This window comes from Centrocercus urophasianus, unplaced genomic scaffold (assembly GCF_019232065.1).
Source record: "Centrocercus urophasianus isolate 14NV4802_14NV808 unplaced genomic scaffold, USGS_Curo_1.0 seq_9, whole genome shotgun sequence".
Classification (NCBI taxonomy): domain Eukaryota; kingdom Metazoa; phylum Chordata; class Aves; order Galliformes; family Phasianidae; genus Centrocercus; species Centrocercus urophasianus.
In genome coordinates this window covers 36,688,235-36,703,189 of record NW_024885532.1, presented here as the reverse complement: position 1 = coordinate 36,703,189, position 14,955 = coordinate 36,688,235, and positions in this window count along the sequence as shown.

The following is a 14,955-nucleotide window of genomic DNA, read 5'->3' as shown; positions in this document are numbered from 1 at the left end:
GCAGGTTTCACAGATGCATTCTACCCTGCCAGCTGTAACAGCAATCTGACTTCAAGTGTCCTTATGTATATTTAGTCAGGAAGCCTTTACTGATACTATTAATATACAGATATTGACTTTGTGACATAAAGCAGAGAGATGAGAAGCTCCTACATACATAACACACAATCTTTTCTTGTATTTCAGGATCAGGAACTGATTGTATTTCTTGTCAGAAACTGGCTTGTATCCGAACTCCTTAGAACAGCCATTTCATTTCCTGCTGTATCGACAGGTATCCTCTGCGTGAGGTTTAGAACTGCAGAATGTTTCTCAGCTCACACCAAGAGTTTCCAGAGACAGCCATTGCAGAGAGCCTTCTTGCTGTAAGCAGAAAGCACTGTTAGACTGCTTGATTCAATCTCCTTTTGACTGTTCTACCCCTTGTTTTAGAACCCTTCCGCATTACCCAGACTGTCTACATGCTTCTGCTCTGAGTCCTTCTCATTTACGTAAGTCTCAAGATAATCTGGCAGCTTGAAATCTAATACATTTTTAATGGTATTACCATCACTAAACATTTAGATCTATGTGTTATCTGAATCATATGGCTGCAGTGCATTAAGCAGTGGGTTTGACTGACTCGTTAATCTTTCATTCTCAGGATTCTAACTAGAATCCTGATGTTTTGGAAGTCTCCCAAGTGACCCAAGGTGAAAAAAAAAGATATTATTTATGTGTTTTTTGGTATTTATTGTCCACACACATCGTATGATATGATATTTTCTACTTGATGTTGTAATATAAATGAAAGATAATTCTGGTAGCTACTACTACAGTGTGAGGGGGATGGTAATTTTGTAATAGACAAACTGTAGAATGTTTATGACTGCCACAGTGCAGCTGTATTACACGTATAGGCCAGTAGAAGTAGGAATCCAGTAACATCAGAAATAAAAGCATCAGAAATGCCTTCATGATCTCACCAGTGTTCCCACCAGCCTGCTCTGCTTTTCAGTTTCAAGGGTACAGGAACTTGTAAGGCTGAAATAGAGAGATCTGAGCTAACACAAATTACCACTCTGTAAACAGTCTCTTTTGAAGACCAGAAATGGAGACATATTTTGAGGAAGTGAAAATTGCTATCATTAGGAAACAAAGTTATGAAATGCAAAATGAATAAACCATGAAAACCCTTTGAAAATAATGGAGGTTTTACTATAATGTTGTCTTTAAAATAAATATTTGTTTTCTTAACAGAAGCGTTTCTCTTACATTTGAAAAGAAACTGTTTTCTCCTTGTATACTTCATAGCAGTCAAGTATGTGTCAAGTAGTGGTGCTGTCATGTGTCAGAAGACAAGCTGTTTGGTGCACTTAGCGAGTTAACTGCAAGATGCTGTCACGGGGCATGCTGTGTTCCCTAACAGAACACGTTTGTTGAACAGTCAAACCGTAGTCTTTCTTTGTTGTTTTTTGAGATAGGCTGCTTTTCAGAAACAAGAAAGACATTTTCGTTTTTCTCAAATGCTCTGTTGTCTATAAAAGATGACAAATACTTGTTTTTTGTCATTCATTTCACAGCCTGTACATCTCAACGTTAGTTACTGAATTCCCAGTCAAAATGCTTTAGATCAGGAAAAACAGTATAAATGGATGGCCTGGCAAAAGGCATGCATGCTAAATACATCATTGGAGTGACTCGTGGTTATGACAGAACACCTTAAACTGCTGTGGTGGTAAGGTTAAACTGTAGCATTGATTTAAAACATTATCCAGAATGTTTTTGGAATTGCCCTGAAATATAAAAGCTGCTGTAAAAGGGAAGTTATGCCGAGAACTGAGCGTCTGAATTGGTCTTTTCCCCCTGTTTCTTTATTTCAGCTTTCAGAGAAAAGTGCTCAAAAAAGCCCCGTTTTCTCCCATAACAGCTATATAATTGTTAGAGCTGACAGGGGAAAAACTGGACTCCATGCTCAAAAGCATCACTTATGAATCATTATGCAGCATCTTGAACTGATGTAATATCTTTCATCATTGCAAGTGGGTTTACATAAAGTATCCATTATACTGGTTACCATACTAAAAATACACAGGCTTGTTTAGGGCTAGAAGTTCTTAGATGAAGCTTTCCATTTTTATTTTTAATCCTTATCACTTTCTATATTTTTGATCTTTTAGAAACAGCCGCTATGAATGAGAAACTAAGAGTGGAAGACTCTGAAGACAAAGCCTGAGTCACAGCTGAGAAAGCAACTCTGTGAGCCCTTCAGCTGCATTCTCCTCTGAGGGACACAACGTCATGACTCTGCTTGAGGTCTTCACATGTAAGTGACATTCTTGGAAACTGACACTTGAGAGGCCAACCTCCTTCACCTCAGCTCATGGACTACCGTGCATGAGGCTGCATCAATCCACACCCCTTCCTCTGCTATCATTCCATTTTGGCCATCAAAACTGCACATAGGAAAACTCAGCTGATGTGCTTCAAGGAACAATTCTCTTGAAAATCTCAGTTTCTTATTTCCAGTTCTCATGATCATAGAATCATAGAATCATAGAATCACCAAGGTTGGAAAAGACCTAAAAGATCATCCAGTCCAACCGTTCACCTATTCCCAATAGCTCCCACTAAACCATGTCCCTCAACACAACATCCAGTCTTTCCTTGAACACCCCCAGGGTCGGTGACTCCACCACCTCCCTGGGCAGTCCATTCCAGTGCCTGACCACCCTTTCTGAAAAGTAATACTTCCTCATGTCCAGCCTGAATCTCCCCTGCTGTAGCTTGAAACCATTCCCTCTGGTCCTATCACTAATGCCATGAGAGAAGAGGCCAACCCCCAGCTCACCCCATGATCTTTACGTAAGATGTCTAGGAAGCAATAGAACCATTGTTTTCTCCCACTTGCAGCAGGTTTGATATAGAAAGCCTTTTTACTAATGTGTTTCAGTAAATGGAGGAATGAAATTGGTGTTACTTATTTAAGCAGCTTCATGACAACCACAGGATCACAGAATAGTTGTGGTTGGAAAGGACGTCTGTGTCCGTCTGGCCCAACTGCTGGTCCATCAGGGAAACCTGGAGCAGAGTGCCCAGAACCATGATCCATGGTGCCTTTGGAAGATCTCCAAGGAGGAGTCTGCTCAAATAACCACTGACATTAGCTACTGTTGATTTTGACTGCAGTTTGCCTGAGAAACAGTTCTTATATAAGGCTTTATCTACCATTTAAATGTTTCTTCCTTTTTAAGTTAATTTACTTGATAATACAAAATAATTGCTATATCCATGAAAGTTTTGCATAGTCTGATTCTTGACTGGCACTGTAGTATGAAGATGCTATTTGAAGAGACTAGTCAGTGCAAGAAATTCGGTTGTTAAGTCATGTTATATACATTGCTACTATATTTTTGGATATCAAACCATCTCATTACCATGTTCATGTTTAATATATAGATAAACTGAGTAAACTGAGAGCACATATAAATTGAGTGTGGTGTAAAGATACTCTCTAGCATTTATCCTAGTCTGGTGATCTGGAAGTTAAAATGGAAGTAACTGGGTGCCTATGATGAGTATCAGATACATATCCTCTGAGAGCTATTTCTAAATGAGAGCATGTTGGAAGTATTTCTTGCTTTGCATCTCAGGAGAAGGCAAGTTGTCCTGTAAAAACACATCTTAGGCATGTTCCTTGTGTCTTTTCCCAGTGTTAGATTCACTTATTTTCTGTCATCTTTTTAGAGTAGCAAGCAAGTATCTTAATAGATCATCTTTGGGGAAAGTAATTAGTAATTGTGCTTATGAAGTGTACCAGAGAGGTAGTTTGATCACCAGAGCTGTCTAACTCAGTCACTGACAAGGTCAGTTACACTCTTGCTATCCTATACGATATTATTTCCAAGCTGAAAAGAAAGCTTCATATTATCTCTCTTCTGAAATTGCTAAGAGATGACAGCGGTTTAGAGCTCTTTTTTTGTGACGGGTATGGTCGTCGTCAGTGCCTGCCACTAGATGGTACTGTGGCATAGACCCTCGTGAGAGACGGTCGGAAAAGGTAGGGGGGGTTGGAAGGAAAAGGTAATTTATAGGATATATAGCATTGCATCAACAGTCTGTTCCGAAGGAAGATTTCTTATCAGCACTGCAGAATAAGCGGCTATGTCTTAGAAAATGCTTGTAGTTAGTAGTGATGTAGTTCTTTGTACTATTAAAAAAAAGAGATTCAGTGGATGAATTTCTCATTGCCAAGGGATGCCTTGATTGTGGAAATACATAAGACACTCTCTGACCACTCTGATCTGTCACAGCTATTTCTGTGGGGCTTCAGTATCCACATTGCAAGAAGGAACGGTGAGAAGACGTGTGTCTTTGTAGCATAAAAGACCAACAGCCTCTTTGTTTCCTTGACGCAGAGCGCTGCCTGCAGGCCAAGGGAAGGGGAGGTTACCCTTCTCTGATGCACCCTGGGGAGACACCTGGAGGGCTTTGCCCTGTGCTGGGCTGCCCAGAACCAGGGAGATGTGGACATACTGGAGAGAGTCCAGAGAAAGGTTACAAACATAGTAAGAAACAGAAGAGTCTGAAATGAGGAGAGGCTGCAAGAGCTGGGAATGTTCGGGCTGGAAAAGGGAAGGCCTGGGGGGCTTCTGTTGAGAGAAGTCTTAACAGATGGAGCCAAGCTCTTCTCATCTTCTCTACTCTATGTTTACTCAGTTGGCTTTGAAATATTTTCCCTGTGATTTTCATAGCAAAGCAGCATATTAAAAGTAAGAAATCTTAATGAATTTGAATTTAAAAGGATGCTTGAAATCCAGCACATTTTCAATAAAATGAAGAGATTCAGCAAATAGCTCACTGATAGTGGGAAGACAGCACTTTTGTTATAGGTGCAACTTGTGGAACTCACTAAAAATTAGCATCTGCAAATCATAAGAAGACAAAGAAGAAGCCAGAAAACTGGAACTCGAGAGGCAGACTATATTTGCTCGATTCTCAGCATTTTAAAAGCATTCCCAAGAAAACAATGTTTGTAGTTGAGTTTCTATAATTGAAAATAAATATGTTATGCACTGGGAAAATGGAAGAAGTCCCTTGTAGAAGAACACTTGATTTTCTTCTGTTCACAAGCAGCTTTGGTTCATCATTTTGAACAAAATGTAACAGACTGAGACATCTTGCCTATGTTCCTGAAGGAAGAGTTTGACCCATGGTTACATCAAAGTTGGGAAATAATCTTCTCAAAAGAAGGGAGGGTGGGATGCAGAGGGATGCACATGAGAGAGTGAAAGTCACTCCTGACATGAAAATTGCTGTCATCTATTATCTTTTCATTGAAGTTTAAATGAAAATACTGGACAATTGTGTTGCAGTACAAGACCGTCTCTTCTTTTCTTTCTTACAGTTTTTTCTCTCTCCTCTTTTTGGAGGATAAGGGTGTTTTACTACAAGCCCTTTTTCTGGGAGTTACTTCACTAGTCTTCCTGAAGCAGCAATCTCCCTAGGTTCTGCCAAAGAAGAGAAATTACACTTTTCCTTTTGGCATCTGAGTTTAAATGCCATAATTTGTTCTCAATTATATTGGAGAGGATATTTGCACTAAAGAAAGATCTTCCCTCAGAGATAATTCCAGTTACCTGTAGGTTGTGTTTTTTTCTGTTAGGGTTCCATGAAAACTAAACATCAGGAACAAGTTTGTGTGTGTGTGTAAATGTGATAATTGTTTTTGTGCCCTTCATAATAAAGAGCAAGCACAAATACATCGATAATATTGCTTATGGAAGATACTTCCATAGTATTTTTGGTAGTCACACTTAAAAAGTAGTACCCATGATTGAATTGTTCAATTTGATTCAAATAAAAGTATGAAATATTGACATGGCCACCTCTCAAAGCATTACAAGGATATTAGTGAATAGCTAACATCCTGTTTTGACTGCTTCATTAGAGCTTTTGGAGTTTTCATCATCTGCAAACAGGATATGACAGTCCCCACTCCCATTCACATCATGTGGGTTGCACCTACACTTACCCACTAAGCTACATCATATGACAACCCCCCTGTCTAAGTTCCTTAGTATCGTTAAAGCTGGAAAAAAACCTTTAAGATCATCTAGTCCAAACATCACCCCATGCCCACCATGCCCACTGATCATGTCTCCCAGTGCCACATCTCCATGTTTCTTGAACACCTCCAGGGATGGTGACTGCACCACCTCCCTGGGCACTCTTTGTCAGTGCCTCACTTCTCTTTCCGAGAGGAAGCTTTTCTTTCTATCCAACCTGAACCTCCCCTGATGCAACTTGAAGCCATTACCTCTCATCCTTGCTCATTTCTGTAGAAATCTGCATGCAGTGGTATTTCTCACTACTGAGGAATGGTAATGTAAATATAGTAACAAGTGCACGCTCCTAGCAACCCTAATTTAAGCATAGATCCAATGGCCATTTTTGTCTAAGATTATGGGATACATAGAAGCTACAGTGGGAGAAAATGAACACATGAAAATGAGACATGAAAAATTGTGGTTAGCTGTTAAGAGATTGGTAGAAGCCAGCAGTTTGCAGAGGGTACACAGCAGTGCTTAGCCTAATACTGGACAATTCTGAGTCCTCCGGTACATGAGAGACATTAAAAACTTGAGTCAATTCAGTGGAGGCCACCTAGATGTAAGCAACTGGGATGGCTCAGCCTGGAGAAAAGGCAGCTCTGTGGGGAGGGATTTACTAGCAGCTTCTTGTTGTTACAAGGCAGTTTTTCCCAAGGTGCAGCCAGAGCCTGCTCAGTAGCCCATGGCAGGAACACAGGGATTGTTATGACTGAATAGGGAAAAATATTTTCATGACGTCAGGCAGTGACACAGTTTGCCCAGAGAATTTGTGCAGTCACCACCCTCAAACCTTGAGAACTTGACCGGATAAAAAGCTGAGCAACCTGGTCTGATTTCAGAGCTGGTCCTGTACTTGGGGACTTGTCAGGATGCCTTCCACCCTGAGTTATACTGTGCTTCTATCTCTGAAGAAAAGAGTAGTGGGGTAGCTACATGTTCATGATTCCAAGCAAAGTATATATATCACATAAGGTAATGCTGCTCTGCTCTTTCCACCTCATGCTCTATACACAAATGACCTACAAGTCCTTCAGTTTTACTGCTGCTTCATAAGCTATCAACAAGTTCAGGGTTAAATCAATGGGAAACAAAGCAGTTCACAGAATATATGGATGAGTGAAATGTAAAACCATAACAGGGCAGGCCAAAAACGATTCAGAGAAACTGTTCACTTATGGCATAAAAAATAAATGTTCTGAACACATCTGAAGCAGAATGTGTGCCAGTGAGAATGCTGTGTTATTGGGGAACTGATGTGTAAAAGGAATACTGGAGAGGAGACCACAATATGAATCTAAAATCTTTACCTCAGTATTAGTTCCAGAAAAGCTGAGAGAGATTCCAACACTGATTTTGTATTTTTATGTTATTTAGCATACATCTCAAATGTTTGATAGACATGGCCATACGGAAAAGAATCCAACAGAGAGTCACTGAGATGACGAGGGAACTTGAGCACCTCTCCTGTGAGGAGAAGCTGAGAGAGGTGGGTCTGCTCCTCTTGGAGAAGAAAAGACTGAGGGAGATCTTGTCAATATCCATAAATACCTGCAGGGAGGCTGCAGAGAGGACGGAGTCAGGCTCTGCTCAGTGGTGCCCAGAGTCAGGACAAGAGGCAGTAAATCTAAATTTCCTTCTCTTTGCTATTAATTAGAAGTTGGCTTAGGTACAGCGGATTCCAATTCCCTTTTCAAGGCTTTTTCTATTAACTGCTGTGTCCCTGAATGTTGTCCCTGTGTTGTCCATTTGTATGTACAAATCTTCTTTGAGTTTTATGAAATTGGGGGCTTATAATTGTGAAAATACAAGTATTTTTCTTTTTATATTCCTTAGTTTATCTGTCTGTGATCTCTTTTCTCAATAATTTCCTAAATAACAGCAGTATTCTCAAAGTCTCTTGATAGATGAAAGTTTTTATTTTCCTTCTCATCATCTCCAACTCATTTTGCAAAGTTCTGAAATGTTATTTTCCTTTTTTAAAGATCAGGTGGACACAATATTCTAAATACCACTGTTTCATATTTTAATTTAATTTGATACCCACACTTTCAAGGAAATTGCTTCCATGCAAGTTTCACACCCTGTTGAACAGCACTATTCCCGCACTCCCTCACTCAATTGACAAGACAAGTCAGGTATCATTAGCAGTTGCCCATCATCTTTCATTAGATTAAAGAAGTTAGCCAAGTTCTGTTATGTCAGTATGGATATCGCGTTATTTTTAATTGCTGGTGGGTTGTTTTTGTTTTTTTCAATTTTAATTTAAAGCAATGTTGGCTTTTTTTTATATATATTTTTTCTTAAAAATACCTTTTTGTTCATCTTAAAGCCATTTTTAAGTAGATTGTGATTCCTTTCCATCTATGGATGGAACTGATTCAAAGGTAGGTGAAGTCATCCATAATTTTTTCTGCAACAATACTCAGAATAAAATAAACTTAAAATTCTTCATTATTTTGTGATAGCACTGGGCATCTCAAGAGAATTATCTTTCTTTCAAAACTGGAGGGCTGGGCTTCTCTCTTGGCACATTATAGGGGCTGCCCTGTTGGTGGTGGTGTTGCAGGTTTCCTGCCCCTTATCTACTGTCTCGTCTCGTTCTCCAAAAAGTCCAGCAGCTACAAATGTTTGGTTATTTCCAAGGCAGAGGATCCCCTCCACTTTCCAATGGATCCCAGAGCATACAGACAACTTCTTCTACTGCTGCCAGGCCCCAAACTTTGAACAGAACAACAGAAGAGTAGCAGGGAATAAAGACAACCGAGGGATGTAGTTTTCTGCCTGCGTTTTCTGCTTTCTTAGTGTAGTATATCATAATTTTTTAACATCACAGAAGGCATTTCCAAAGCATAGCAAGAACATGTAACAGTTGTGGAGGTCCAAGAGGGAAGAGACATCTCTTTTGAAGAACCATCTTTGCTCTCATCTCAAAGAATCTGCGGCTGGTTGTTGCTGGAGATGGAAGATTTTGAGATGGGGCTTTGACCTGATCTGTTCTGGGCACTGCTTAATCCATGGGGGATTTTACAGTAAACCTCATATCACAGAAATCATTTTTTTTCCATCTTCCAATGTGAAAACATGTCTAGGGGAACATCAGTCACATTAACCATCAGAAGGCGTTGGCCTAGTTAAAGGTCATGGAAAAACTGAGAATAGTTTACGTGGACACTGTCAGCAAGTGTGAATCAACATCTTTCTCTGCCTTCAGGGAGACTGTGCTGCTTCACACAAGCTGACCAAATGCCTCACAGAATTAATTTAACATTAAACAGCTCTGTGTAATGGGGCTGTTGCTGTGTTGAGCAGCAGAAATCATTGGTTAGGGTATATTTTCATGGGGCCAGTTAAGAAATTCATGATTTTTTTCTGCATTTGATAATGACAGCTCATTAGAACCAAGGCTGCTTCTGAGAAGGAAAGTATACTGAAACTAGTCCTAAGTAAAAGAACAGAAAAGAAAAAAATATATAATGCTTTAGAGAGTCTACTAACACTGCTGCAATATTAAGTATTTAATTTAATATTTTATTCCTCAGTTGTAAGGAATTTTCCATTTTGAAGTCTAAATATATTTCTTCATATTTGAAATTCTGTGCAGTTTTATAAACTTAGTACCAAAATAGAGTGAGTGATGAACGAAGGGTCTTCAAGCAGATAATGATAACAATTTATTTGCTTTGTAAATAAAGACTCAGTTTTATCCAAGGTGCAGAAATACATTTTTGGTGGACTTTGGGGACCCACTGCTGCTGTTTAAGCTTTCAGAGTCTGGGCACTTTCAGTGTATGTAGCATAACCCTTCATGCAGAACATTTTATATTCCTTCTGTAAAGAATGTCTATGTGATTCCAAAGCAGGTGGTATTTGAAACTCTTTGCCCAGACTAGACTAGCATGAGTAGTATCATAAAGTGAAATAGGTTTATGATAGGAGTTTGCATGCAGTGTTTGTTAAGACATGTGGCCTGTTTTCCCATAATATACTGCTCCTACAGCATGTTGTGCTTGTTCTGTATGCTGGAATTAAAAATGAAAAAAAATGTATATTTCCAGGCAGACAAGAAATCCATTCAAATTTTAAATTCAGTCAGCAAGATTCAGTCAGCCTATGATCTCCTACAATATGAGGTTCAGGGAATGATGCTGCAAACCACAGCCCAGGCCTTCAGCAGTGCTCCCTGTGCCACCCAAGCAGAGCCGCAGACGTGGTGCAGTGAGCAACCAGTTTCCAAGAAAACACTTGTAAGAGTTTCTCAAGAAACAGAATAGAAAAATATTTTATCTTTTTTTTTTTTTTTGTCTCACTTCATATACCTGTAGTTTAAAAATTAGAAATGGACAGAGAGTTAGATTTCTTTCTAACCAAATATTGCTACCCCTTCATCAGTTCTTTCATTCAGTGATAAAACTAGAACGTAAAGCAAGTGCAATGAACCATCTCATGAATTTATAAATATGTTCCCTCATGAAGTCTTCAGTGATAGGTCTCTCTACAGTCTGCAGAGATGCCTCCTTTCCCTCCAGTTGCTTTCAGTAAATACTGAAGGACCAGCCATGATCTCTTGGCACCTTACTCTCAGAGTAATAATTTACATACAATGAGTCAGATCTATGGTGATCAACGACATTTACTCTTTCAACCAAAACACTTTTGAGAGGACTGCTGCTCAAAGGGAGTGAGTTGTCACCTTAGAGGTGTTTTGAGCCTTAGCCAAAGCACTAAGAAATGAGGAAATTGTAGTCTTCTAATGTTTATGCTTTATTAAATAAATATGTAGGATATTGTCACACATAATGTCCCACAAAAATTGCAGAGAGACTTTAAGTAGACAAATACCCAAGTTATTTAAAAGTCTCTAACAGGGGATGACGTTTCAAGATGAAAGAATAGCTTAAAATGATTAAAGTAGGACTGGATGATCACCAGCTGAAGAAAGCTGTCCACAGATCTCAGGCTCCACAAACGTGACTGTCTGGGCCCTGAAATACACTCTGCTGTAATGGAAAGCACCTTAACAACCACTGAAGTTTGTTGAAAATGCAAGGCTATGCTCAAAAGTACTGAAGCAGAGCCTTCGTTAACACAGAGTGTGGAAGAGTTTTCCTCTTTCTCCTTGTTTTCACTTCTCTTAGTTCAGTTTAATTGTTAATACACTTTGGTAAAGCCACGCTGGCTGTTAAGAGCAAATGAATCATTTTGCAGTTTGCTTGAGGAGACGCAGACTTTTTAATGTCTGTTTAATCCCAATGTAGGAAATCTGAATCGTTTTGGAATGTGTTTTCTCGAATGCCTATAATCCCCCCAAACCTGGGGGATCCCCATTGCAAGAAAAAAAGATCTCAGCCATGGCTCATTGGTTTCTCCTGGCTCTGCTGGGCACAGGGGGGCCTTCTACCAGAAATATCTGCAAGCACTGTCCCCATAAGGGAATGGGGGAAACTGTTCTCAAAAACCCTCAGTCATGACCAGTTCTTCCTAAAGACCTCTTGGGGACTTCCTCAGAAAGGACAGCTTAAGGGATACACAGAAGCAATAAACACCTGCATTTAAGCATTGTAAATACATCAGGCTGAATAATCACACCAGCAAAGCCCCAGTAGCACTTTTGGATCATAAATTTTGATTGGAGTCCTGCATGGCTTAGGAATAATAAACGGTACAGGAGAGGGTGCAGGCAATAAGTGCTGCCACTGCTGTGCACACTAAGAGGGAATAAAACCAGGCTGAGTCTTCTCCGAAACGTGTGCAGGGAGCAATGCAGAACATGGCAGACAAAACCCAGTGCACACTGCTCCCCTTGTGTGAGAATCCTTCTTAGTTTTTTTTGGCTCAAAGCTTGCTTCCTGAGGTTTTTCTTGTGATAAGACTCGGAGTGACTTGTCAAGGAGGCAACTGATGGGTGCTAACTGTGTGACAATCGATATCGCTTTGGGAACATTTGCAAGCCCCTTCCCCCAGAGCTGCTTGCTCTATAGAAGAGCGGAAGAGAGTGCTCAGGAGTGTTCACTGGCGGAAGATCTGGCCTGTGGCCAAACCGCTCCAGCTAAGAATGGAAGGCTGGGGGATGATACCATTGTATCTTGCGGAGGCAAGATGCTAGTTGGTGCCTCCCTGCTTCCTCTTATCTGCTGGCAAGGCCAGAAAGATAAGAACAAAGGAGGTTCCTGCTGAGATCCCAGAGCCAGAAGCTGCCACCGCAAGGAGAACTGACTCAACCACCTTGGGTTTGATCTGTCACTCAAAGGAGAGCTGATTCGACCACTTTGGATTTGAGCTGTCACTCCAAAAATAGCTGACTCAACCACTTTGAAGCATTGAAAAAGGGCCATCATCACCATGGTTGTCGTCGTCGTTGGCAACAGGACAACAATGCCTGACGACCCACCGCTACTGAGGATCAAAGACGGAACTACGAACCTCGCTGGATCCATGGTGGTGACTATGTCCCTCTTGCTTCCTATAAAGACTCCTTGCTCCTTCTTTTCTATCTTTTCTATCGCCCTCCTTCCCTTCCCCCATTACCCTAATTCATAATAGTGTCCGTTCTCCCCTTCCCCATTTCCCCTGATTAAGATTTGTAATAAACTGGTTGGACCAACATTTGAACCGTTGCTTCTTAATCTCACGCCGGGTATATCGATAATAAAAGAACCTCCTCTCCCTCCTATAAATTGGAGCGAGACATCCCTCCCTTTCCAGGACCACCCTCCTGTGAAGATGACTTGCCTTAACAAATTGCCCTGTTATGATGGTTTATGTTGTATTGAGTTTGATTTTATGCTCTGCTTAACTGAACTAAAATAACAGGTTAGAGATTTCCTGTACACAAAGAATAACTGAAAGAGATGGCATTCCTACCAATAAAAAACTTCCTAATACCAATGGACAGAGAAGTCTCAAGATACTGCAGTGAAACAATAAATCACCATAATTATTAAATAACATGTAGTGCTGGGTGAAATCTGAGTCTCTGTTATCTTGGTGAAAATGTATAAGCAGCTGGGGGGAGTGTACTTAAGAACAATGCAGATCAAACCTGTTTATATCTGAGTCAGATAAATGCATCCCTGCAGTTACAAGGATGCATTATGTGAAGCACAGGGAGGTAAAAAGCTGTGGATATAAAGGGTACCCCCTCACCTGTGTGACTGTAAGTTGGCTTAACTGTCACAGGCAGTGCAATTTGGCTACAAAAATGGCATCAGATGATGGTTCTGAGGAGTTTCAGTACAGTGTATTGAGCCATACCTGAGCTAATACGAGTCAGCTAAACACCACCAGGCTGGTTCTTACCAGCATAGAACCTGACCCACTGAAAACACCATGAAAAGCAAAGGCTGTAAGAACAGGTCGAGTATTTAGGAAAACAAAACAGCAACCCACAGCGTGACAGCAAAAAATTCAGCAAGCACAGCTTCCCTGTGGAGCCAAATTTGTGTCTTCTTATGTTGACTTTTCTGTTATAGTCTGTCCTCATTTGCACGACCTCGCTTTAATTTATGTGCAAGCAGAGCAGAGCAGGAATTGGATAACCTGTTATGCTTGTCCACAATTAAATTAATGGCTGCTTGGGCACGACTCCAACAAACAGCATTGTTACAGCAAGAATGGGATGCACTGTTTCTCTTCTCCTGTGGGTTTGGGAATACAGAATTTGCTTTATATTTGTTTGCCTTGCTCAGGTTGTATCTATTCATCTTTGCATGCAGTGGTCTACATGCTGATCTTCCTAGAGATTGTTATGTCCTTATCTGTGTCTGGATGATTCAATTATACTCAAGTTCCCCTTTAAGGCACCAGAAGTTAACTTATTTTTGCAGAATGGAGGAATTTGATACCTGGGACAGAAATATTCACGAGCACGGCTCCAAACTGATGCGCTTGGCAGGGAAATATTTTTATCTTGTTAAGGAAAATGCATTAATGCGAATGTGAATACAAGAAGTTATAAACATTAAAGGTAATTCAATCTCAAAGCTACACAGAGAGACAGAAAATATTACATGGTATTTATAATGCTCTAAATTATGTCTGGTTTGAACTTCATTTTAAACTGCATCGTGAAAGAGAAATCAGAATTTCCAGTTAAATACAAAAGCTTAAATGAGAATTCAGCACGCAGGAGACAGCAAACTGACAATATACAATCTCACTGAAGCTTGAGTGTGCATAGACTGGCACAGTTAATCAAAAACTCCACTCATCTGCCAATCCTTTATGCATTCATCAAAGCTCAGCAGAGAGTTATCAGCAGAGGAGATTCATATATCAAGGCTTCAGCTCCAGCTTCTTTGACATCCCGAGCAGATTAGTCTGTGACAGATTTCTGTAGCTCAGCAAGCATCCCAACGTGAAGCTACGATGGAGATGACAGCAAATCCTCAGCATCTAATGTCGTGTCCACTTGTTCCATCAAAGCCAACCAGGCTCCACTAAGGTTACTGCAGCCGTGCAGTTTTTGGACTTGTGTTTTGATGTAGACTCTGTGACAGGGCAGGTCCCTGTTGGCTCGGTGCAGAAGCTACCTAGAGATTCTCTTAGAGACCGTATGAATAAATAAAGCTCATTCAGTCTCTTCAGAACAGCAGTGTGTCTCCCATGCAAACAGACCAAAGGATGGCTGGCTCACAAATAACTTCAGAAACCTTTTTAGCCATAACAAGGTCTTCTGAAAGGAATCACACTGCACATCTCAGTGCTCTGAGGAAGCTGCAGTGCAGCAACCATTGCCCCACGTCTGTGTGCCTCACATAGCTGATGCTGGGCATATTCTGGGTCGGTGTAGATATTTTGATCTGGGTTTGTAGCCATCCATTAAGAGGCACATTGCTTGGGCTGATCCCATAGTCTACCCACATAG